Raw genomic sequence first — 23,498 nt, forward strand, 5'->3', positions numbered from 1 at the left:
GAAAGATTCCAGAAGTTCACTCAGATGGGCGGAGTCTCCAGGCGAGATTAATCAGCCCCCAGCCTCCTCCAGCCTCCTCCAAGTAGGGAGTTAATTCGAAAGCTATTTATTTGTTATTTACTGGTTTGGGGGGTTACAGCTGGCAGTGCTCAGGGCTTACTCCTGTGGCTCTGCACTCAGAGAGCACTCTTGGTGGTGATTGGGGGACCCTAGGGGGTGCTAAAGATGGAACCCAGGACCCTGGCATGCCCTACCCACTGTGCTACCTCTCTGGCCCCCCATTCAAGGCGAAGGAGAAGGAGCAGGCCAAATGTCCCCCTTTTTGATATTTATGGCTTTGCTGTCTCAAAGATTCAACTGACACCATTTTATGAGGACAGACATGTCAGGTCAGCTAAAAGAGAGAGAGGCAGTGGGCTGTAAACAGCATCGGAGGTGGGAGAGACAAGGGCATGAAGCTCAGTGTTTGCAGGGGAGCTTGGAAGAGCCCTGGCAGCCCGGGGGGCATCTGGGAGAGCTGAGGACAGACAGTGGAGCCATCTGGCCCCAGGCTGGCTCTGCAGCCTGATCCTTGGACCCTGGGCTCCCCACCCCCCTCCCCTGGTGAAGAGGGAGATGCCTGGAGCGGCTGTAGTGCTGTGAGAGAAGGAAATGGCATCTCGGCTGCAAAGGCATCCAGAGGGCAATGCCAGTGTCGGGGAGCAGCTCTCCCCAGCAGTGCCACAGAGACCACCCTCTGCAGGGGACCACGGGGGTCCAGGCGTTTCTGTCCGGGATGTGCTTGAACCACTCACGGCCCTTCTCGGAAGCCACTAATCTGAACAGCAGATGCGCAAACAACCACATTCCACGGTTTCCCCTTCCTCCTGCCCACTTGCCTGTCTCTCCCACCCACGCCTTCTGCGACCTCCTCTCCACCAGAGCACTGCTTCCCGAGCATCACGTCCACACGCGGTCTCACCCCATCCACTCAGCGCCCTCCAAGGGATACTCTCATCATTCCCACTGGCACAGGCCAGGGACAGGGTGGACCTCATTGGCTAGTAATACGCTGGTAGGCATCTGCCTTGCATGTGGCTGACCCGAGTTTTACCCCCTGCACCACATGGTCCCCCGAATACTAATGAGTGCAGCCCTGGAGGCCTCTAAGCTAGCACAGTGGCCGGGAAATCCACATACTTAGGCCCCTGTATTAACCCTCTAGCCCAGGATAGGCCTCTGGGCGTCCTCAGCAAGGCTGGAAAGACCACCCCTAGCCAAACAATACACTCAGGGCTGGGCCGGGGAAGGCGCTGACCTTGCACACATCCTACCTGGGTTCAATCCCCAGCACCCCGTTTGGCCCCCTGCATGATCGATGAGTGCAGAACCAGGAGTCATCCCTGAGCACTGCAGGGTGTGGCCAAAACAAGCAAACAGACCCCAAACTGCTCCGGTACTGAGCTGGTGGCTGTGAACACGCATGAGACAGAGCAGTGAATGAAGGCCAGCACGGCGGGATGAATGAAGCAATCCGTCTCAGAGCTGCCAATCTCGCGTGGCTCTGACACGCACCTCCAGCTGCACTGTAATTATGCGAGGGCGATTCCCCCCCCCCAGGGGAAGATGACATGTGAGGGGTGGCCCAGTGGGCAGCTCTGATGCCTCACTCTCCACTCCTCGGAGCCTCAGTTTCCCCATCCGTACAGTGGGGTTAATGCTTCCCATCGGACGGGCCCCCAGAGGTGAGAGGAGATACAGATCTGCTGCCTAGCACAGGGCAGGTGGGATCTGCCCGGTCCCCTGCTGTCTGTCTCCCAGCGCTGACCTGTGGGGCGTCCCTGGCCACCCCAGTACCTCTCCTCCAGTCCCCAAAGGGCTTCTCTGCTAGTCGCCTCGGCCGTGGCTTGGTTCCAAGACTTGTCTGGCTCCAAACCGACCAATTTCAGGGACCTCTGCCGCCTGAGCTGGTGGCCACAGGGCTCACGGGGCCTCGGGGTCCTGCGGTTCTGGGTAAGCACCGGACACTCTGCCCCTCCCCTGCAACAGGGGGGGAGGATGAAGTGGCCGCCCTGAGCTTTGGTCTTGAGAGAGCCGGAAAACAGCCCCAACACAACAACCCCGGCAAACAGAGAGGGGCCCAGGCGTCACCCCCCCGCCAGCCCACACGGGGCCTTCAGGGAGGAGACCCTTACTAAAGGGGCCTCTCCAGGGGGTCCACCCGCAGGAGCCTCCTGAGCTATCTAATCCCCAGCAGGACTTAACTGGTAAAGGGGGGGAGGGAGGAGGGGTGCTGAAACTTGAACCCGGAGGGGGCTTCCCACCCCTCCTTGCACACCATTTCTCGAACCTGGAGCAAACTGCCCTGCCGGGGAGTTTCAACCACTTCCTTTGCATTTTCAAAATTCTGCATTTAGAGGGGAGTATGGCCAGTGAGCCTCAAGAACTGGGTGGGAGCTGAGCACCGGGTTGAAAGGAGGGCCAGGGTAGTGGGAGCCCCCTCCCCTGCCCTCACTGCCCGCAGCAGGACGCCTGGACAGCAGCAGAACCAGTGTCTGGGCCCCCCCAGGCCTCCCTCACCACGGGCAAGAACAGCGCGCTGCACCGGGGGTTGCATGTGTCAGGGTCCCGCTCCAGCCCGAGTCCCTCCCTCACGGCCAGTCCCGAAGCCGCAGCAGCGCCAGCCTGAAAGGGACTGGCAAGCTGGAGACCCCTACTTGACTCTGCTGCCCCCTGGAGCGAGCCCTGTATAGAAAGGGAGACCCTCCCCACCTCCACCACCACCTCCCAGCCATCCAGAGACCCAGAATCCCAGAGACCCCCACCCACAGCCCTGAATTCTGACGCACTCCTGGTTCTTTCCCACCTTCAGCTGCGGGGTCGGAATAGAAGGCAGCGGGTTTGTGTGTGTGGGGGGAGGGGGTCTCTATTTCTTCTGGGAGCTCAAGACTCCTCTTGCCTTTCAAGTTTTGCATCGGATCTTGGGGAGATCCAAGCATTATTGTATTGGGGGGGGAAGGCCGAGGGTATGAGGGACCGTATCCTCCCTGGCTTCCAAACCCCCCAACACTCTCTTTCGCTCCCTCTCTTGCCTGCTCCCCGAAGCTTGCTGAAGAGAGCAGCTGACAGTGAGAACTCAGGAGTTGCTGGGTCTCAAGTTCCAGGCTATTTGTTTGTTTGTTTGTTTGTTTGTTTGTTTCCAGGCACGCAAGAGTGCACCCACCGCCTCTTGGATGGGGTACCCCAGCCACGGTATACTCCCGGTATGCCCCCAGCCCCCAACACACACCCAGCAAGATTTGCACCCTCCCTGGGCGGCAGGACTCCGGACGGTTTTGCAGACCCCCGTCCCCGCAAGCTCCCATGGTGGGGGGGCCACCCCGGGCCAGAGGGACCCTGCTGAGCCCCAGAGTCCTCCTCCCTGGGCACCCCGCCCCCAGCCGCCTCCCCACCCCCTCCTGCCGCCGCCACAGCGCGCGCGTCCCGGAGCGCAGGCACCCGCCGCCCGCCGCACACCCACCTGGCCGCCCCGGGGGCGCCGCGCTGGTGGCCGGCCGAGTCCTGCGCGCCGCCAGGGTCGCGGGGCTGGGGATCCACGCGGCAGCGCTGCTCCGGGGAGCCTGCCGCAGCCGGCGCGAGGGTGTCATTGATTCGAGCTGGGCGAGTTAAGCCATTCCAGGAGTCCTCCCACCCCTCCCTCCAACCAGAAGTATTTGGCAGGCAGCCCCTTCGGTCCACCTGTACTGTCAGGCGCGGGACAAGGAACAATTCCTCGGGTGGCGCTTTCCGCCTCGCTTTCGAACATGCCAAGGGAGCTCTTTCCTGAAGGTAGAGCCGCGCTGGAAAGAAGGCTGAGAAGGAGGCCCCCTTCCTCCTCCTCCTCCTCCTCCTCCTCCTCTCCTCCGCCGGGGCTGCTGGCGGTCTGTTTGTTTGTTGGTTTCACTCTCTAATATGTCACCAAGTGCCTCCCCACTTATCTCAAACAGGGGCGCCTTTTTATTATTACCGCTTCATTCCATTCTGCCTGCCTTTTATTTTTAGAGGCAATTTTATTTCCATTTGCCTGAAATCTGAGCCCAATACAATTACTAGAATTATATGTTTTCTCCTTAAAGGGTCGGGAGTGTAACTTAACCAAATGCGGTGCTGAAGTGCCAGCATCCTGTGGCCAGCCGGCCAGGGGCGGGAGCAGGGAGAAGACCCCAGCCACATTCCCCTCCAGAGGGTGGGGGCGACCACAGCGGGCCACTCCCCACACCCCCGCCCCCCAACCAAACACACGTATCACACAAGCTCTCCCTGGCTTTGTCTCTGCGGAGACTGACTCATGACTGCCAGTCCCCATCTGGGGTGGGCCAACCACCAACCCCAGGGGCGTGGTCTGAGTGCCCACTCGCAGGCTGCTCCTTCCAACCGCACACCGCACCCTTTGCAAAAACTGCTACTTGGGAGGCTAGCCTTCCTGCCGGGGAGCTGTCCCTCACCTGCCATTAACTCCTTGGGCCCCTGATGGTTTGGTCCAGGAAATGGGTAGGAGGAGAGGCAAGGGGGGAGCCAGGGACAGGCTTCCCGAGGGTGACCAGCTTCCCTGTGCCTTAGAAAAAAACAAGGGCAAACCAAAGACCAGGCTCTCTGGCTCTCCGCAGCTCTCCCAAGGGCTGGAGTGAGTCTGGCAATGCCCCAAAGCCAAAATCAAACCCAACTGAGACAGTGTCCCGCCCGGGCCCCCCCCAGAAAGAAGGAGCAAGGGACAGTAGCTCCTCCAACAGGTGACCCCTGCTTTGGAATCAGGGCTGGTGACTCATGTGGGCCAGTGCCCTGCAGGAGGGCCACAGGAAGGCAGGAGACAAAGTCAGTGGGGGGAGGGAGAGGGAGAGCCCAGGGGTTCCTCCCTAAAACTCTGGTCCCCACCAGGGCAGGGCTGAATGAGTCTGTGAGGCCCTCTGTCCAATGCAGGGTGTGCCCTGAATGTAGGGCGAAGGGACAGGGAGGCTCGGAGCCAGGGTGCGGTGGGAACGGGGTGTGGAGAACTCGGCACAGAAGGTCAGTGGGGAGGTGCTTAATCAGGGCAGATGGCGGACCTCCAAGGCAGGATGAACCCATCGTTTTTTTTTTTTTTACCCCCTTTTCTTTAATCAGAAACCACGCACTCCTGCAACACCCAAGTCAAAGAATAAGCCCAATCTCTTTGTCCACAGAGTCACTAATTAAACAGCCAATCAATCTGACCAACCTGGTTGCCACTCCCAGGCCCGGGAGTGGAAAGAATCGAGTCCACCCAGAGCGTTTGGTGTGACACCCTAGCTCTTGATGGAGGCAGCGTGGGTGCTAAGGGGTGCTGCTTGCAAAGTCTCATGTCTGTGGGGGGGGTAAGTCACGAGAACAGGGACAGTGAGGGGCAGGATGGGGACTTCCCTGGAGCAGGTACAAGAGGAATAAGGTGCCAATTCTGCACAGCAAAGGCGGACTTGGGAAATCAGGGTCTCCTCAGTGGAGTGTGTTGGGGTGTGGTGAGGGGAGGGGGAGGGGGTAGCCAGTCTGGATTCTGGATAAGGGTCTAGAGGATGGAACTCCTTGGATACAGTTTCTAGTGAAAGGAGGGTGCCTGGGCTGGAACAGGCGGAGGGTCTGGGAGAGGCTGGAGTCCGGGGAGTCCAGCCAGCCTGCCCCCAGGTGGCCCCTCTTAACAGGGCTCCAGTCTCTGGGTGGGAAGGAGTGCCCGGGCCATGGGTGGTGCCAGCACTGGAGACACAGCAGCCAAGCGCCCAGAGAAGAGCTGGCCCAGAGCCAGCCCGCCGGGTCCCGCAGTGGACAGCAAATGTCATTCCTCCCGCCCCCTTAATCACTGTGTGTGTGTGCCCTGCTGGAACCCGCCCTTCCGAAGGGCTCTGGGCAAAAACGTGGGGAGCCCTGCCCTCCTGCCCCTCCAGGCTCACCTCCCTGTTCTCAGTGCTGGTGCCAGCTGCCTCCTGGGAACAGGAAGACGCCGGAGTTTGGGGGAAGGGGTGCGGAGGGCAGAGCTCCCAAAGCCTCCCACAGAAAGGGCTGGGGCAAGCAGCCCTGGGAGCTGTTGGGGCGCTTCCTCTCCTTCTGGGATGGCTCTTGCCCAGGCTCTCTGGCCACCTCCCTTTTGCGGCCCTCCTCCCAGCCACGCCCTCCGCCACGCCCATCCGCCCAGTCATGCCCACCCAACTATGCTCTTTTCCAGCCACGCCCACACAAACACGCCCCTTCCAACCACGCCCACACAGCCACGCCCCTATCCAGCCACCCCGGCATAACCACGCCCCTTCCAGCCAGGCCCACACAACCATGCCCCTTCAGCCACGCCCCATCCTCACCACGCCCCTTCCAGCCACGCCCCACCATAACCACGCCCTTCCGGCCACGCCCCATCCCGTCCACGCCCGAGCCAGGGCCCTTTCTAAGGTGCTTGGAGGTCCAAGGGGCACGGATGTAGCTGGTTCCCGAGCTCCTGACCTGATCCTGCTGCCAGCTCCCGCCCCACAGCTCATGCCTGTCAGGGTGAATGGAGACTTCAGCGACCTAACGTGGCTCTGAAGGCTGGACTAAAGCAGGGAGCAGAACAGCGACTTTCTTAACTAGAACAAGGGCGCCTGTCATCCTCTGAGTCGTGGACACACAGGGGACGCCTGTATGAATGTGCCTTCATATCCAGGGGGGCACAGGTCTAGAGGGAGTTCAGAGGTTCCCCCCGAGATCTGGGAACAGTGCTCATTGATATGGATCCCGGGTTGCTTCTCCACTCAGCCCTGCAGTCACACCCCAAGTGAAATTCCATGGATTTCCCTTTTTTTTTTTTTCTAGTGAGGAGAGGGGGCTCAAACTGGCTTTGGCGGGCTGGAGCAGTTGGACAGTTGGTAGAGCGTTTGCCTTGCACGCGGCCGACCTGGGTTCAATTCCCAGCATCCCCTATGCCCCCAAGCCCACCGGGAGTGATCCTTACGCATCATTGGGTGTGTCCCCCCAAAAAACACAAATAGAGGTTCTTAAGCTGTTCAAGATCTCATAGCTTTGATAAACCATCAAGTGGGCATGACATCTGGTCTTTGGGACATACTGCCCAGATGATACTCACCCCTCCTACCCCCGACCCACTGGGGGCTCACTTCTGTCTTTTTCATCTGGATCTTACAATTGATCCTAACTGATTTCAACTGATCCTAAGGAGCATTGGAGAGGGATGTCACTCAAGCCAGAAATTTCTGTTCACCAGTGCTGCTGCGTCACTGACCCCTACCCCAAACAAGCTTCCTCTTCTGGTGACCCCCTCCACAGTGTCTAAGACAGAGTCACCAGTCCCTTCCACTGGGACCTCCTAGCTGAGCCTTGTAGGGTTGTGCCCTTCTTCAGTCCCGGATCTTCTAAAGCCTGGTCATCTGTGTCTTTTTTACTCCGTGTTCCTGGTGCTCAGAAAGCCCTTAAAAATATGTGAGGGGACAGAGGTTTCAGAGAGAGAACCTCAGATCCAGGAGGCACGCTGGAAGAACTTTGCTACCATTTCCTCGGGGCGGGGGGTGTGTCACACATTCACCCCACTGTCCTCTGCAGCTGAGGTGCCATGCCACCATCAGGGCCCCTGTGGATGGGCCTGGCAGGTTGCTGAGCTGGCTTGTGAAGACCCAGGAACTTTCTCAAAGCCAGAGTCAGTCACCAATCCTCGCCTGCCCTCCCCCAGCACGGGACACAGAAAACAGCCTGGAAAAAGCACCCTGGCAAGCACAGCCTAGAACCAAGTCAGAACAGATTCCTCTTTGGGCATGGGGAGTGGGCAGGGCGTGGGGAAGCTCCTGCCAGGGCTCAGGGGCTATTAAGGGTGCTCAGGAGGCCCCTCGGGGCTAAGGCCGGGCGGGGAGCCATATTCGGGACATACCCTTCAATTGCCACCTTAATTTTGCTTTTGACTCGGAGTTTGGGGGCTTGCTCCCAGCAGTACTTGGGGGACCCCCCGAAGTGCCAGGGATTAAACCTGGCCTCCTGCATGCAAAGATGTGGTTCAGGTTCACTCCTAGCCCCAGAACTGATTTTATTGGGGGATTTCTACCCCAGTGGCCATGTATCGCACACACCAGGCCTCAGGCCCCAAGACAGGACAGCCATGACCAGTTTGCCTTCCACAGTGGCCCTCCACACTGTTCTCAGCTCCGAGGCCACATGCAGGGACCCCCCCCCTTTGCAGATGCAGCGACAGACTCACAGGATGAACAAGTCTAATAGGGACTTGTTCAAAGGGAACTACGAGTGCTTCAAGGGAACTACTAATACACGGGAAGAAATGATATCCAGCTCTTGCATAGGAGAGAAAATTCCTGAAGTGGGGGTCTGGTAGCCCCCTCTCTCCATCCCCTCTAGCTCCCTTCCTCCCTGTCCCTCCCTCCCCCTCCTCTCCCTCTCTCCCTCCACTCCCTCCCTCCCCCCTCTACTCTCCTCTTTCTCTCCTTCCACTTTCTCCCTCCCCTTCCTCCACCTCCCCTCTACTCCCCTCTTTTCCCCTCCCTCTCTCACTCCTCTCTACCTCCCCATCCCCTCCTTTCCCTCCTCCTTCCCCTTCCTTCTCCCTCTCTGTTTCCCTCCTCTCCAATCCCCTTCCTCCTCTCCAATCCCCTTCTCCACCTCTTCCCATGTCTTCCTCCCTCCCTCCCTCCCTCCCTCCTTCCCTCCCTCCCTCCCTCCCTCCCTCCCTCTCTCTTTCCCTCCTTTCCCCCTTTCTTCCTTCCCTTCTTCCCCCTTCCTCATTTCCTCCTTCCCTCCTTCCCCTTCCCTCCTTCCCCCTATTCTCCCCTTTCCCACTCTTCTCCTCCCTCTCTTCCTCCCTCCCTGTCTCCTCCCTCCCCTCTCCTTCCTTCCTTCCTTCCTTCCTTCCTTCCTTCCTTCCTTCCTTCCTTCCTTCCTTCCTTCCTTCCTTCCTTCCTTCCTTCCTTCCTTCCTTCCTTCCTTCCTCCCTCCCTCCCTCCCTCCCTTCCTTCCCTCCTTCCCTCCTTCCCTCCTTCCCTTCCCTCTCTCCCTCCCTCCCTGTGTGTCTAGGCTTTGTCTTTAGCCCCTCTGCCCTCACAGAGCTGACCCTGTAGCAGCAGGGGAAGACCATAAGCAGCTGGCTAGGGGCCATGCTGTGTGGCCCTGCTATTTAACAGCCCTTCCCTGAGGAGAATCACCTCTGATAGCCACTCTCACCTCATTTAATCCCCCCCAGGGACCTGGAGAACAGGAATTAGCACCCACAGATGAGGAAGTATGGCAAGGGTGAGTGTAAGGGAGACCAAGGGGGGAGAGGGGAGGGGAGGGCGAGAGAAGGGTGTGAGTGAGGGTGTGGGGAGGGGAGGGTGAGGGAAGGGTGTGAGTGAGGGTGTGGGGAGGGGAGGGGAGAGTGAGGGTGTAAGTGAGGGTGTGGGGAGGGGAGGGGAGAGAGTGAGGGTGTGAGTGAGGGTGTGGGGAGGGGAGGGGAGAGTGAGGGTGTGAGTGAGGGTGAGGGGAGGGGAGAGTGAGGGTGTGGGGAGGGCAGGGGGAGTATGAGGGTGTGAGTGAGGGGGAGGGGAGGAGAGGGGAGAGTGAGGCTGTGAGTGAGGGTGTGGGGAGGGCAGGGGGAGAGTGAGGGTGTGAGTGAGGGTGTGGGGAGGGGAGGGGAGAGTGAAGGTGTGAGGGAGGGTGTGTGGAGGGCAGGGGGAGAGTGAGGGTGTGAGGGAGGGTGTGTGGAGGGCAGGGGGAGAGTGAGGGTGTGAGGGAGGGTGTGGGGAGGGCAGGGGGAGAGTGAGGGTGTGAGTGAGGTTGTGGGGAGGGCAGGGGAGAGTGAGGGTGTGAGTGAGGGTGTGGGGAGGGCAGGGGAGAGTGAGGGTGTGAGTGAGGGTGTGGGGAGGGCAGGGGAGAGTGAGGGTGTGAGGGAGGGTGTGGGGAGGGCAGGGGGAGAGTGAGGGTGTGAGGGAGGGTGTGTGGAGGGCAGGGGGAGAGTGAGGGTGTGAGGGAGGGTGTGGGGAGGGGAGGGGAGAGTGAAGGTGTGAGTGAGGGTGTGGGGAGGGCAGGGGGAGAGTGAGGGTGTGAGGGAGGGTGTGGGGAGGGCAGGGGAGAGTGAGGGTGTGAGGGAGGGTGTGGGGAGGGTAGGGGAGAGTGAGGGTGTGAGGGAGGGTGTGGGGAGGGGAGGGGAGAGTGAAGGTGTGAGTGAGGGTGTGGGGAGGGCAGGGGAGTGTGAGGCTGTGAGTGAGGGTGGGGGAGGGGAGGGAAGGGTGGAGTGAGGGGGAGGGGAGGGGGAGGAGGAGGTGGTCCAGGCCACACTGGACGAAGTGGCAGAGACCCAACCCGCCCGCTATCAAAGCGTCCTTGCAGGACAGGCCAGTGTGACTGGCCTTGATGCAAATTCCTTCCCAGACTGCAGAAGGGCGGCCTGTCCTCTGACGCCTGCAGACCCGAGAGTGGCACCGCTCCCTGGGGGTCAGGACCTCGGCAGAGCAAAGACTGGTGCATCCGATCAGGAAGGAGAAGATGAGCAGAGGGAGAGTGAGAGCGAGAGAGAGAGAGAGAGAGAGAGAGAGAGAGAGAGAGAGAGAGAGAGAGAGAGAGAGAGAGAGAGAGAGTGTGTGTGTGTGTGTGTGGCATATGTAAGTGGTATATGTGGGGTATGTGGTATGTTCGGTATTTGTGTGTATATGGTGTGCATGTGATATGCATATGATACGTAGTTATGTGGTATGTATATGGTGTGTGTATGTGGTATGTGTGGTATATGTATGTGTGGTATGTATATGTGGTATATGCATGTGGTATGTATAAGTACGTACACATGTGATACGTATTTATGTGGTATGTGTATATTGTGTGTGTAGGTATGTGGTATATATAAGTATGTGTAGGTGGTATGTGTATAGTATGTGGTAGGTATATGTGGATATGTATTGGTATGTATATACATATAATGTATGTGGCAAGTGTGGGTGAGTATGTATGTTGTATAAGTGATATATGTGGCATGTGTGCATGTGGTGTGTGTATGTGGTGGGTATGTATGTGGTGTGTGTTGTGTAAGTGATGTGTGTGGTATGTATATATGGTATGTGGTATGTTGTGTGTGGTGGGTATGTGTGTGGTGTATATCATGTAAGTGGTATGTTTAGAGTATATATATGGTACGTGGTGTGTAATGTATATGTGGTATGTGTGATATGTATATATATACAGTGTGTGGTATATGTGGGGTAACTATGCATGTTGTGTGTAGTATGTTCTATGTATATGGTGTATGTGTATATGTGGTATGTGTGATATGTATATATATACAGTGTGTGGTATATGTGGGGTGACTATGCATGTTGTGTGTAGTATGTTCTATGTATATGGTGTATGTGTATGTGTGATGTGTGTGGGGTGGGTATGCATGTACTGTGTGTGGTATGGATGCATAGATCTGGTGTGTGGTATATGTAGTGTGGGGTGGATATGTATGTCCTATGTGTAGTTTGCATGTGTATATGTTGTGTGAGGGTATATATGTGCTGGTGTGGTATGTATGTATATAGTGGGTGTTATGTGTGTGCACAGTGGTTATGTGGTATGCATGTACGTGGTATGTGTAGGTGTTTGTGTGGGTGCACATGGGGGTACTGTGAGTCAGGGAGGGGCACACGGACAGTCTCCCTGTTGGACTGCTCCTGGGCAGTGCTCTCACACTGCCAATCCACTCACGCAGAGCTGGTGTGTGTTGTTGGCACACTAGTGTTGGCCAATGTGCCATTGCTAAGGGCCACTCATCATGGCCAGGCCAGTGGCAGCCGCGTTCCAGACCCAGATAAGACAGGAGGTGTGAGGGTGGCTCAGTGGTCACCTCCACACCGGCGTCCTCTACAAGGCTCGGGGAGGGCAGAACAGCCGCATGGCCCTGTGAAGCTCCAAGCAGGGCCTTGAGCTCCTACAGAGAGCACAAGGAAAATCCGCACCGGCCACCCCCACGGCCAGCCCCGCAGGCCTGTGCTGAGAGCCAGCAAGCACCCATCCTCGCCCTGCACAGAAGGGCAGCTCGGGGGCTCGGCACACTGACGTGCCCATGTGCCCTTCTGTCAGGGAGCCGCGTCGGGCAGCTCAGGCTGTCTGGACTGCACGGGCAGGAGGAACGGAAGGAGACGGAGCCTGATTGGTCCCTCGGGGAGCTCAGCATCAACTCTGGCTCACCCCCGGAGGCTGCAGGTGCCCCCCAGCTGCATGTCCAAGTGCCATGCACACATGGACAGCCGCCTGTGGTCCTTCAGGGTTCATCTCAAGGTGTCACCGCCCCTCCCCTGTTCTGGGTGCTGAAGGTTGGGTGTTCTGGGCTGTCTGCGGTGCCAGCCTTGGTCGGAGCAGGAGCTGGGCCAAGGACCCAGGCTTTCCCATTCAGGGCCAGTGTATGGTGGACACTGGGACACTGTCTCCCTCCAGCCCACGCTCCCTGCCGGCTCTGACTTCAGCAGTCATAGGAGCTCAAGCCCCCCTGTCTTCCTCGCCTCCCTCAGCTCTAGAGCCCCCTCCGCCCCTGCGGACCCTCTTCTGGTCTCTCAGATGAGCTCACATACTTGCACTCCAGGTCAGCTCTAGGTCAGTGGGTGGGGAAGCAAGACAGACAGAGGCCAGAGGCAGCCAGACTGGCCAGAGCAGCGGGTTCTCCAAGAGAAGAGACCTGGCAGGAAGGCGGCAGGGGACCTAGAGCTAGACTGCAAATGTGGGGGTACCTAGAGCAAAAGCCTATCCAGCCCCCTGCCTGCGGGCATATGCCCAGTTTCCACAGGAGGGTGGGACTGGGGCTCCAGTGGGGATCCTTCTAGGTCTCCGGGTGCACTTCAGAGGGCCCTCAGCCCCCTACCCCCAAAACCATGTGATTAATTATATGATGATGTGAACAAGTTTCTTTCTTCCTGGGGTGACAGCCTAGCATACTCCAGAGTTCTAAACAATTAAGATCCTCTAAAATCACCCCTCCCCAAATTCAGAAGAAAGGTGGAAGTCAACTCGAAATAGAAACTATTGTATGAGTATTATGTGCATTGTAATCATAGTAGGGAGATGGGAAAAAATTACATGTGGTCTTTCTCAGATAAGTAATGGATAGATGGATGGATGGATGGATGATGGATGGATGGATGGATGGATGGATAGATGGGTGGTTGGATCATTAAATAAATAGATGCAAAGATTTTTTTTTATGTAGTACCAGGAATTGAACCCAGGCTCTCACACATGTGAGATGTGCTCTACTATGGAGCCACATCCCTGGAAATCAATAAGTAGAAGATAGATTATTTATATAGATGACAGAGATGGGAGATGGGTGATAGAAGGACAGATGCCAAATGTTAGGTGAAACACATCTACAATTGAGCGAATAGATAACGTCTCCTCACTAGACTCGTGTTCTCTCTTGAACATGCATTCCTTTACCCCTCCTCTGCTCACATCTTTCTACATAAGCCTCATTCAATAGAAACTATCTTGCTACACCACACACACACACACACACACACACACACACACACACACACACACTCATCACATCTACTGTACGGTAGGGGTCAGCAGAGCCAGGAGGAGAGGGTCTCCTGAAGTATGTGAGTTCCCTCGCTGCCCTCCAGGCCTCCCCAAGAGATGCCACCTGTGGTGGGCAATAGATTTGGTTTCACGCCTCCCCTGGAGCTGGAGCTGCATGAGACGTGAGCACTGGGAACGGAGCCCCTTCTCTGGTACTGGTGGGCATCAGGTGCATGATAAGGGCAATGCAAGTGATCTCTTGCCCTGTGCTTTGGGCAGAACTGACGCTCGCATTGACCCAGGAGGTGATGGAGGCGTTGGGCAGGCGGCCCTCAGTGTAGCAGGGCCGGCCCCCAGGCTGAACAGCGGCTATGTGATGTAGCCCACCGCCCCCTCTCAGCCTCCCTCAAAGGAGCCGGCTCGGACACTGGCCCCTAGAGCTTCTAGGCTTTAAAAGGGACCGTTTAGCGTCCCTGCTTGAAATGATCCAGGAGGATCACGGGCCCTGGTAGCAGGAAGGCTCTGGGAGCAGTCACAGGAAAACCTCTCCTCTACTGAGCCAGACGATGCACGAAAGGTCTTTCGGTCAGCTCTGTTTTGTGACACGGAGGGTGAAACTGCAGATTTTGCTCTGCCCTCCCTGTGCACTAGGAGTTCAGAAACGCCGTATCTGGATGTGCTGTGGCAGTGGAGGAGAGCAGACCCTGAGCAGGTAGCCGAGCGCAGGGGGGCCGGGAGCAGCCCCGTCCGGGAGCTGGGCAGAGATGAATGGGCCATAAATCACATGGCTGACCAGAACGGAGCAGAAGGACCCAAGCCCACCTTCACCTACAGCGGGTTCACCGAAACAATGAGTAAATTCTGAAATATGTCAGCGGGACCTAAAACAGTATATCAGCCACAGAAGTTCCCAGTGACCTGCCCCCCTCCACCACCCCCCCGCTGTGGGTCACCAGCCGAGCCCTTTCTGCCTCAGTGTCCCTCAGTCAATTGTCACGATAACCAACTGAGAAACCCTATTCCTGTGCCCTTCTTTGTTTCGATGCTAGAAAAACCCTTACAAAAAAGTGCTCTGTATCCCTGTTTGGGGCGACAATTTCAGATGATTGTCTAGTAGCAGTCTATCTTGACGCTGTCACTGTCACTGTCATCCCATTGCTCATCGATTTGCTCGAGCGGGCACCAGTAACGTCTCTCATTGAGAGACTTATTGTTACTCTTTTTGGCATATCCAATACGCCATGGGTAGCTTGCCAGTCTCTGCCGTGCGGGCTCGATACTTTCGGTAGCTTGCCCGGCTCTCCGAGAGGGGCGGAGGAATTGAACACGGGTCGGCCGCATGAAAGGCGAACGCCCTACTGCTGTGCTATCGCTCTAGCCCATCTTGACGCTAAGTAATTGAATCTCCTGTTTTCTCACCTAAAGATGGTTTCAGCCAGGCTAGAGTAATAGTACAGCGGCAAGCGCACTTGCCTTGCATGTGGCCCACCCGGGTTCAATCCCTGGCATCCTATACGGTCCCCTGAGCCCACCAGAATTAATCCCTGAGCACAGAACCAGAAGTAAGACCTGAGCATCACCAAGTGTTTCCTAAAACCCAAACATATCCCTCTTCACCTCCCTCAAAAGAGATGTTGTCAGTGTGATTAAGTAAATTTCGTTACAACAATTTTAGCCTTATGACAAGCTTGACAACCTTATGACAACCTTATGACTTGCCAAGTGAGTAGTGGTCCATTTCACAGATGGAGAAAGCTGAAGCCCCTGGTTTAGGCAAGCTGCCCGAGGCAAGCTAGTGAGCAGAGGGGTGCTGGGGGTACCCATAACCTTTCTGTCTCCCTGCGGGGCAGGACAAGGCAGAGGTACAGGAGGCTGCCTTTCTAGTGGCTGGGCATGGAGCAGGGCCAGTGGGCGGCTGTACCTTCTGCCACTGCTGTGGCTGGAGGGAAGGAGGAAGGGAGAAACAGAGAGGGAGGAGGAAGAGGGCACCCCGCACTGAGAAAACGCCGGAAATAAAACCGTGCCTGGTCCCTGCGCTCAAACAAGCCCAATCCTATGTCACCCCTTCCCCCCTCTCCTTGCTTCTGTTTGGGGGACTGAAGACGCATGGGAGCAGCTGGAAGTGTGAAACTAATGTAAAGTTTAAGTAACCCCTAGAAAACAGCCTTTTTTGACTGGCACCACTGAAGGATGATGGGCAATGGGGGGTGGCACAGAAGAGAGATCGCAGAGAAGCCCTTCCCCGACTTCAATATGATGGGCACTGCCCGCCCTACCACTCCAGGGGGGAATCCCAGTCTCACTGATGGTGAAGGTGGCCGTAATTTGGTGCCTTTGGAACCAGGCCGGGACTAAAATCTAACTAGCAATCAAGAAGGTGGAAGCGAAACAATGGAGCGACTGAGTTTGAGCCAGCAGCGTTCTGTGGGCCTCAGCCAGCTTCCCCTGTGGACCTTTGGCCTGCCGTATTGAACCGTGGCTACTCATTCCGGGGAGCTTTGCAATCAGCAATGGTATCGCAAGAAACTACCACGCCGAACCCACCTGCAAATAACAGAGACACTCTGTTCGGTTGGGAGTCGAACATGGGAAGGCCGAAGGGCTTAGCATCCTCTAGAGAAGCCATTGCGCCCCTTGAGGCCACCGATGAGGGGTGGATGGGGGCTCAAGGAGATGCCAGGAGGAATCTGCCACCCTGGGAACAACCTAGCTGGCTTCAGCCCACCCGCCGGCAGTCTTTCCCCTTTCTCAAAGTTACCACTCAAGGTACTTCGGGTGCGGTTGACTTTATCATCCGTCTTGGAGATAAAGAAGCAGAGACGGGGGCTGGTGAAGGAAAGGACTTGTCCAAATAGCAACAATATGCTCATCCCGTCGTGGCCCAGAATATGGACTCAAGTGCTAGGCCATGGGACTTGGTCCTGCCCAGGATCAGTGTGGGGATGGAGACCTATTTTGGTGCTCCCTGACTCAGTTTCCTCATCTGTAAAAGCTGCTGGGTGGACGGTCTGAGCCAAATGTTTAGAACCCCCTTGGAGGTTGGGATTGGAGAGACGGTAGGGCAGGGAGGGAGAGTGCCTTGCGCGTGCGCACCCGGCAGCATGCAGGGTCCCCCGAGCCCTCTCAGGAGTGATCCCTGAGCACAGAGGCAGGAGTGAGTTCTGAACACAGCTCCTCCCCTTCTTGTTCAGAGCAGCTCCTAACACATAAAGAAACACGACGGACAGATAAACACCCAGCTCCAAGCACCCAAACCAAGTGGACCAAGGGCAAGGTGCCCGTGAGGCTGCTCTCTCCTGCGGGAGAAATTCCCATCTGTCTCACTCATGCCAGTAAACGCACGGCGGGGGTGGAGGCTAGACCGGAGGGAGGGGGCCGGCACCTGGAGACATCCTCCAGAGCCCTGGGCACGGTCCCCCTTCCTCTGCCTTGGCAGCCTTTGCCAAGGAGGAACCCACGGGCTGGGTGCACCAGTGCCAAGCAGGAAGGAGCCGGTATCTGCGCTGGGGGAGTTCAGCGTGCCCCGGGCTTGCTCGCGGTGGGCGTAAAGACCAGCTCCCAGGCCTGCTCTTTCTTCCTCTCTCGGCTTTGGGGATCGGGTTCAGCAGCTGCCCAGGGCACCCATCTGAGATGGCAGGGGATTTGCCGCTGAGTCAGGTGGCAAGGGTGAGGGATAAGTTCTAGCTGGCAGTCTCGGAGCTCCGGCCCTGACGGTATTTCCCCAGAGCTCTGGGCCGTGCACTACACACCCCCAACCGGGTCAGGGGGTCCTGCCAGCGTGTCCCTGGGCAAGGACATTGACCTTCCAGGGCTGGGGAGGTGCTAGGGGCAGGGATGACAAACTTGAAGACCCTCTGACTCCCCTCCGGAGGGGCCTGGAAGAAGCTCCCGAACTCCAGAACAGTTATTCGGGGCCGCTCTCTCCTGGGTCCCCGACAGGAACTTGCTGGAGCGTCTTGTTCACTGGTGTTTTGAGTTGACTAGGCCGTGTGATGGGGTGTTTGTGCTTCCAACAAATATACACGACTGAGGGTCCCTATGGCCCTGCCGAGGCCCTGGAGGGAACGGACAAGGGTGAGAGTCCTGGGGGAAAAGCGTGAGACGGGTTCAGCTCGCTCTGCCCTGTCCTCACCCCGTCCATCCGGCTCAGACTCTGAAGGCCTCGATACTCATCCCGGGATGAGTGAGCAGCTGGGCTGGAGCGGGAGCCGGAAGCAGCCCCCAGAGCGTCCCTGCATAGCCAGAGCTCCCCAAAGGTGAGGAGTGAGGAGCCGGGGGTAAAGGAAGAAGACATGTGGTTTCTTCCACACCTCAGTTCTCAGCTCTGCCAAGTCTGATCAACGCTCTGCTGAGGGAGCCCAGGACCAGGAGCCCCCGTAGCCACTCAGGGGCCAGCCCAAAAGTACCCCAGAGGAGATGAGAGGAGTTCTCACTGTCTGCGCTTCTTCTGTTGGTCACTCCTGGTCCAGTACAGACTGGAAAATGCAAGCACTGGAGTAGGGGTGGGGGAGGCAGAGATTCAAGGTCACTTCCGCCCTCAAGTTCAGCCATGCCTGCACCATTGCTGATTAATTCACCTATCGATCACTTACTAACGACCAGACTCTGGCTTTCCTCAGGTCTCTAAATAAGAAGTGAGGGAAAACCACTTGGATTCGGGTAACACTCATGGGCTCTCATTCCCTCATCCCCCTACCCCATTCCCCATGTCCTAACACATAAAATAGCCACACAGGTAGGTGGTTAAAGGTAAAGGCGACCCAGGAAGATGGCCCAGGACAAATTCTGTCTTCTAATTACCAACCTCAGTTCCTTATATGTAAATGGGAAGAAAAGTAATGTCTGTCTCATAGTTGTTCCTATAAGGGTTCAATAAATGAATGCTACCAAAACAGTAATAGCAAGTACTTCACTGTATCACTGTCATCCCATTGCTCGTCAATTTGCTCGCGCGGGCACCAGTAACACCTCCATTGAGAGACTTGTTGTGACTTCTTTTGGCATATCAAATACGCCACGCGTAGCTTGCCAGGTTCTGCCGCGTGGGCGGGATACTCTTGGTAGCTTGCCAGGCTCTCTGAGAGGGACGGAGGAATCGAACCCGGGTCAGCTGTGTGCAAGGCAAATGCCCTACCCACTGTGCTATCTTTCCAGCCCAGCAAGTACTTAAGTGTCCCCCAAATGCTCACAGATAAAAAGCTTATCAGGATGACCGGAGCTGACCTTCTTCATGTCAAAATCTGTCACCTCAAGAAAGTTCCAGCACGCCCTTTCCCTCTCACCCTGAGTCATGTGCACAGTCCATTCATTCACTGGTCCCGGGCTCACAGTTGGTGTAAAAGTGACCCTCAGTACAGCCAAACTCTTCTGCCCTAAGTTCCAAATCAGTGAGACCTGGTTCACGAGCTTCTCCTAGAAGCCCAGGTAGTATTTCAATCTTCTTTTCCACCTAATTCCTCCAAATCCCTTATGAAAATCAAGCATTGGGGCCCAACTGGCTTGAATTTCTCTGCTTTTGCTCTTCTGTCACAGCAATGCTCCCAAACAGCTAATCCCCAGCAGGGTCTGGCTGTGGGGGGGGGGCTGGAGAAGTGAAGGACCCCAGAGCCCTGGGCAGCCTCCTAGGGCTGGCGTGCCTGGGTCTGGCTCTGCAGGGCCATCGTCTCCTCACACAATGCCTGGCAGAGCCCAGGATGACAAGGGTGACTGCTTGAACAGACATGCCTTGCTCTTTTGCAACCCGTTCAGATCCTGGCCGAGGGCAGCACATGGAAAAGAGTCACAGCACTAATTGCCCCCGTCTGGATTTGCCAATTTGGCTCACGCTCACACCTACCTCCAGACCCACAGTCTCCTTGGGCACAATGATGGATCTGGACGCCACCAAAGAAGGGGTCCCCCTGGGGTTCACTGGGGCTGGTGGAGCATCCTGGAAAAGCATCTCACTGCCTCCCTCAAAGGGCCAGAGCCCCAACCAGTGGGAATTTGGAGGTGCTCTGCTCTCCTGTCTCCTCAGTGAAGATGTGTTGATGCATCTCATCACCATGTGATGTGTCTGGGCTGGAGTGACAGCACAGCGGGGAGGGCGCTTGCCTAGCACACGGCCAACCGGGGTTCAATTCCCAGCATCCCATATGGTCCCGGAGGGAGGAATTCCTGAGTACAGAGTCAGCAGCAAGCCCTGAGCATCACTGGGTATGGCCCCCAAACAAAAATCAAGTAATGTGTTACACAGGAGCTGAGCTATGTCAACAACACAGTGCTGCCCCCAAATTACGTGTCACAAGGTACTTAGTAGCTGGGTTAGAGCTCCAGCCTGACCATGAATGTGCTATGTGACCTGGGGCAGGCTGCTGCCCTCTCGGATGTCCAGGGGTCTCAGTCCATAAATCCCAGGCCCGCACTGACGATGCTCTATGGCCCAGCCATGCTTAAGTTCCAGGTTATTGAGTCTATTAGACAACCCTGTTGTACAGACAGTGGCACCAGTAGCTAAAGAGACCCAAGCCTGTGAAAAGGAACAGCTTGGTAGCCCAGGAAGCTCCTCATAGCCACTGGGAAGGTTCCAGCTCAGCTGCCTGTAGTGTCAGAATGCATGGCTTGTGGGATGATTCGAAGTTGAACTGGCCTCAGGAAGAAGCACAGGCAGGGATGTGGAGGGCTTAGGCCAGTGCTGGTGTCTTTGGTGAGTCCTGCAGGATGCCCCCAAACTCTGCCCCACCCTGGTTTCCTGCCTTTGGAAGTTTACCTTTAAAGCACATCTGAGGGAGGAGAAGTGGCAGGAAGTAACCAGCCCCGCCACCCGCCAGTACTGCCAGGAGAGATCTCCGAGCAATCTGGAGTAGTCCCTAAGCACTGCGGTTGGTCCCCAAGCAAAAATAAAAGGGGGGTGATAACGTAGTGTGTGAGGCACTTGCCTTCCATGCAGACTTCCCGGTTCGATCCCTGGCATTCCATATAGTTCCTATCACCAGGAGTGATGTATGAGCGCAGAGCCAGGCTTAGCCCCTGAGCATTGCGGGGTGTGACCAAAAAAAAAAAAAATAATAATAATAATAAAAGAAAAGAAAATTAATTACTGAGGGACAGGGGGAGCTGCTGAATTCCATTGCAGGACTTTTCATTAAAAATGCAGACAACCTGGAGATGAGATTCTCACCCGGCTGACTGCCAGGGTCTTGGGCCCTGCCAGGGCGCCAGGGCGCCTGAGGATAGAGTAGAGGGGAGGTAGAGTAGAAGGAGGCCTGGGTGGTGGGGTGCTCTGGGTGGGGCTGATTCACTAAACTCCCGGAAATCCCAGAAGGCTGCGGTGGGAGGCTGGAGAAAGGGAGGAACTGAATTGTCCTGCAGAGGCGAGGAGAGAGCTGAGGGCCAGGGCTTGGTACCTCCCTTTGGCTGATTCCAGGAGCCAGAGCCGGGAGGGGAGGGAGGAGAGTCTGGAGAGAGAGGCCGGGAAGGGAGAATCTGTAAATGCCAGCGGGGCGGACTCCCTGAAAAATTCCCGGGCGCGCTGCGGGCAGAGGGTGCTGGGCAGCACCCCAGTGTGCCGGGCCCACGCCCCTCGAGTTGCCCGGCCGGTTCAGACTGGTTCGCCCACTTCTCCCTCCCTGCCAGCCCCCTGTGCCTGCTCCCTAAGAAAGCAGAATCAGGAACGTGATGCAATCACAGGCTGTTGCAGTGTTCGGGCGCCCAGAGCGAAGCCCCCTGTCCGCGTCCCTCCCGGGTTAAGCCCGGGCGCCCCCTCCCTTGTCTCCGCCCACCCGGACGCCACGCCCCCTCGCAGAGCCCTCCACTGGTCTCTTCCCCGGAAGCTCCGCCTCTGTCTCCGCCCACCAAACGCCACGCCCCCTCCCGGACGCCTTCCACTGGCCTCTTCCGCGGACACCCCGTCCCTGTCTCCGCCCACCGATACGCCACGCCCCCTGAAGAGTCCTCCATTGGTCTATTTCTCGAACGCCCCGCCCCCTAGCCCCGCCCCTCAGTGGCGCCCCGCCCCTGGGAGACCTGGCGCACCCTCTTCTGTCCCAAAGCCAGCTGCCGGCTCCGGGGCGTCCCAGCGTCCTCGCTCCTTCCCTTCGGCGGCCCCTCACCCCACCCACCTCTCCAGAGTCCTCCCGCGCCTCTCCGGGAGGCCCCAGCCTGCTGTCTGAACCTCTCCTCCGCATTCTCACACGGCCCCAGCCCGACCTCCTCCCCGCCCGCCTCCCCGGGAGGCCGGGCACCCGCCTTGGGAGCGCTTAATGCTGCCCTGGAGTGATGCTACTGCCTGGTGGGGCGGGCACGGGCCCTGCAGAGGGGCTGGGCTGCTGGGAAAAGGGTCCGAGGGCCCCGAAGGCCCAGCGTCCACTGCCCCATGTCGTGGCGAGGCTGGGTGCCAAGACCCAGTGAGGGCCACCGGGGAGCAGTGCCAGGGCCCGAGGGGCCATCCCACAGTGCCTCCTTACCCCCTCCGCACTCGTGCCGCACAGTATATTGGGTATATTGGGGTGACCTTACACAAGGCACTGGCTCAGCTTCCCTTGCCGCCGCTGTCAAAGGGCAGCCTTTGTCCTTGAGAATGGCACCCTCTCAGGAGCTGGTGTGAATTTTGGTGTCAGCGCCTAATCATTACACTCTCCTGGGGCCTCTGTGGTGCGGCAGAGGGAACAAAGGGACAACTGATGGGGAATGCGGGGTCAGCACCTACCACGAGCAAGGAAGGCCACGGGCACGCGGAAGTGCCATGTCCTGGATGTGACAGCCAAGGCGAGAGTCCTGACCGTGACATGTGGGTTGGAATCCCAGCCCTGTCCCTTAGTAGCTCAGGTTGATGCATGGGAGGGAATGGCTGTGTGTGTGTGTGTGTGTGTGTGTGTGTGTGTGTGTGTGTGTGTGTTGGGGGATTATCTGTTGCTTGGAGCTACAGGGAAAGGCAGCTTTGGGGGAGGGAGTGGAGGTGGTGAGCCACACCCAGCAGTGCTCAGGGCCTACTTCTGCCTCTGCACTCAGGACTCACTCCTGGTAATGCTCAGGGGACCCTGTGTGGTGATGGGGATCAAACCTGGGTCTGTAGCATGCAAGGCAAAGGGGCCCAGGGCAGCCCCCCAAGGAGAGAAGCTGTAGGTAAGTAAGTAAGTAAATAAACAAATCTCCTGACTCCAGGGTACCAAAGGAAGGGCATCTATGAAACTGAATCAACTGACTGGTGGAAACTCAGGCTTCCGTGGGGGCTATTCCCAGTGGGTCCCCAAGCCCGGACCAGAATCAGGGGGAAGCCAGGCCTAAAGACGGGGTGCAAGTGCTCCCGAGTGAGGGTGTCTGAAACTTGCTCTAATGGGTGGCCCCACACAGTTCAGTTCTCTCTCTCTCTCTCTCTCTCTCTCTCTCTCTCTCTCTCTCTCTCTCTCTCCCCTACCCTCTTTCTCTTTCTCCTCTCTCTCCTCTCTCTCTCTCTTTCTGTCTGTCTCTGTCTCTGTCTCTCTGTCTTTGTCTCTCTCTGTCTCTCTCTGTCTCTGTCACTGTCTCTCTCTCATCCAGCTAGGAGAAAGAGGCATCAAAGGTCCAGCTGGAACATGAGGTCCAGCTGGAACATGAGAACCCAGCAGCTCCCCGCCCTTCCGTCTTCATCGTGGCTGTGAAGGTGGCCGAGCGTAGCTGTTGCCCTTGGCCGTGACTGCACCCCGGAACGAGGAGCTCCCTCATCTGTAAAATCAAAGGACCGGGCCACATGCCTCCTAGCACCCTCCTCCCAGCCAGAGCCGCGCTGGCTGCGAGCCGCAGGAATGTGGGGGAGAAGTGGCTGCTCCTCGGAGGGGCAGGGTTCATCTGCAGTGCCAGCAGTCCTCCTGTTCTTGGCGCTCAGGGGAGCAGGAATGAGGAGGACTCGAGTTTGGGGTCGGGCTCCTGGAGGGGAGAAGCCCAGCGGTGCCAGGGAATAACTGACTCTTGGGGCAGGGAAAGGCCTGGAAAGGGGCCCCACTCCCTCTCGGGACGAGGAAACGGGAGCCCGGCAGTTCAGGGGACTTGCCACATTCACCCGT

The 23,498-nt window shown here is 57.4% G+C and overlaps 1 protein-coding gene across 2 annotated transcripts in view; it reads right to left on the reverse strand.

Moving 5' to 3' along the window:
• Nucleotides 1–23,498, reverse strand: part of ZBTB7C (zinc finger and BTB domain containing 7C) — a 327,045-nt gene that overhangs the window by 87,055 nt on the left and 216,492 nt on the right. Inside the window, exon 1 of one of the 2 annotated variants that reach the window (XM_004616121.2) lies at nt 3,500–3,800. The exons of the other annotated variant lie outside the window; for it this stretch is intronic. The gene's annotated coding sequence lies outside the window, so the exon portion shown is untranslated. Of the gene's footprint in view, nt 1–3,499; nt 3,801–23,498 lie in introns of those variants that run through there. 2 annotated transcript variants of the gene reach the window in all.

Source organism: Sorex araneus, chromosome 2 (assembly GCF_027595985.1).
Source record: "Sorex araneus isolate mSorAra2 chromosome 2, mSorAra2.pri, whole genome shotgun sequence".
Lineage (NCBI taxonomy): Eukaryota > Metazoa > Chordata > Mammalia > Eulipotyphla > Soricidae > Sorex > Sorex araneus.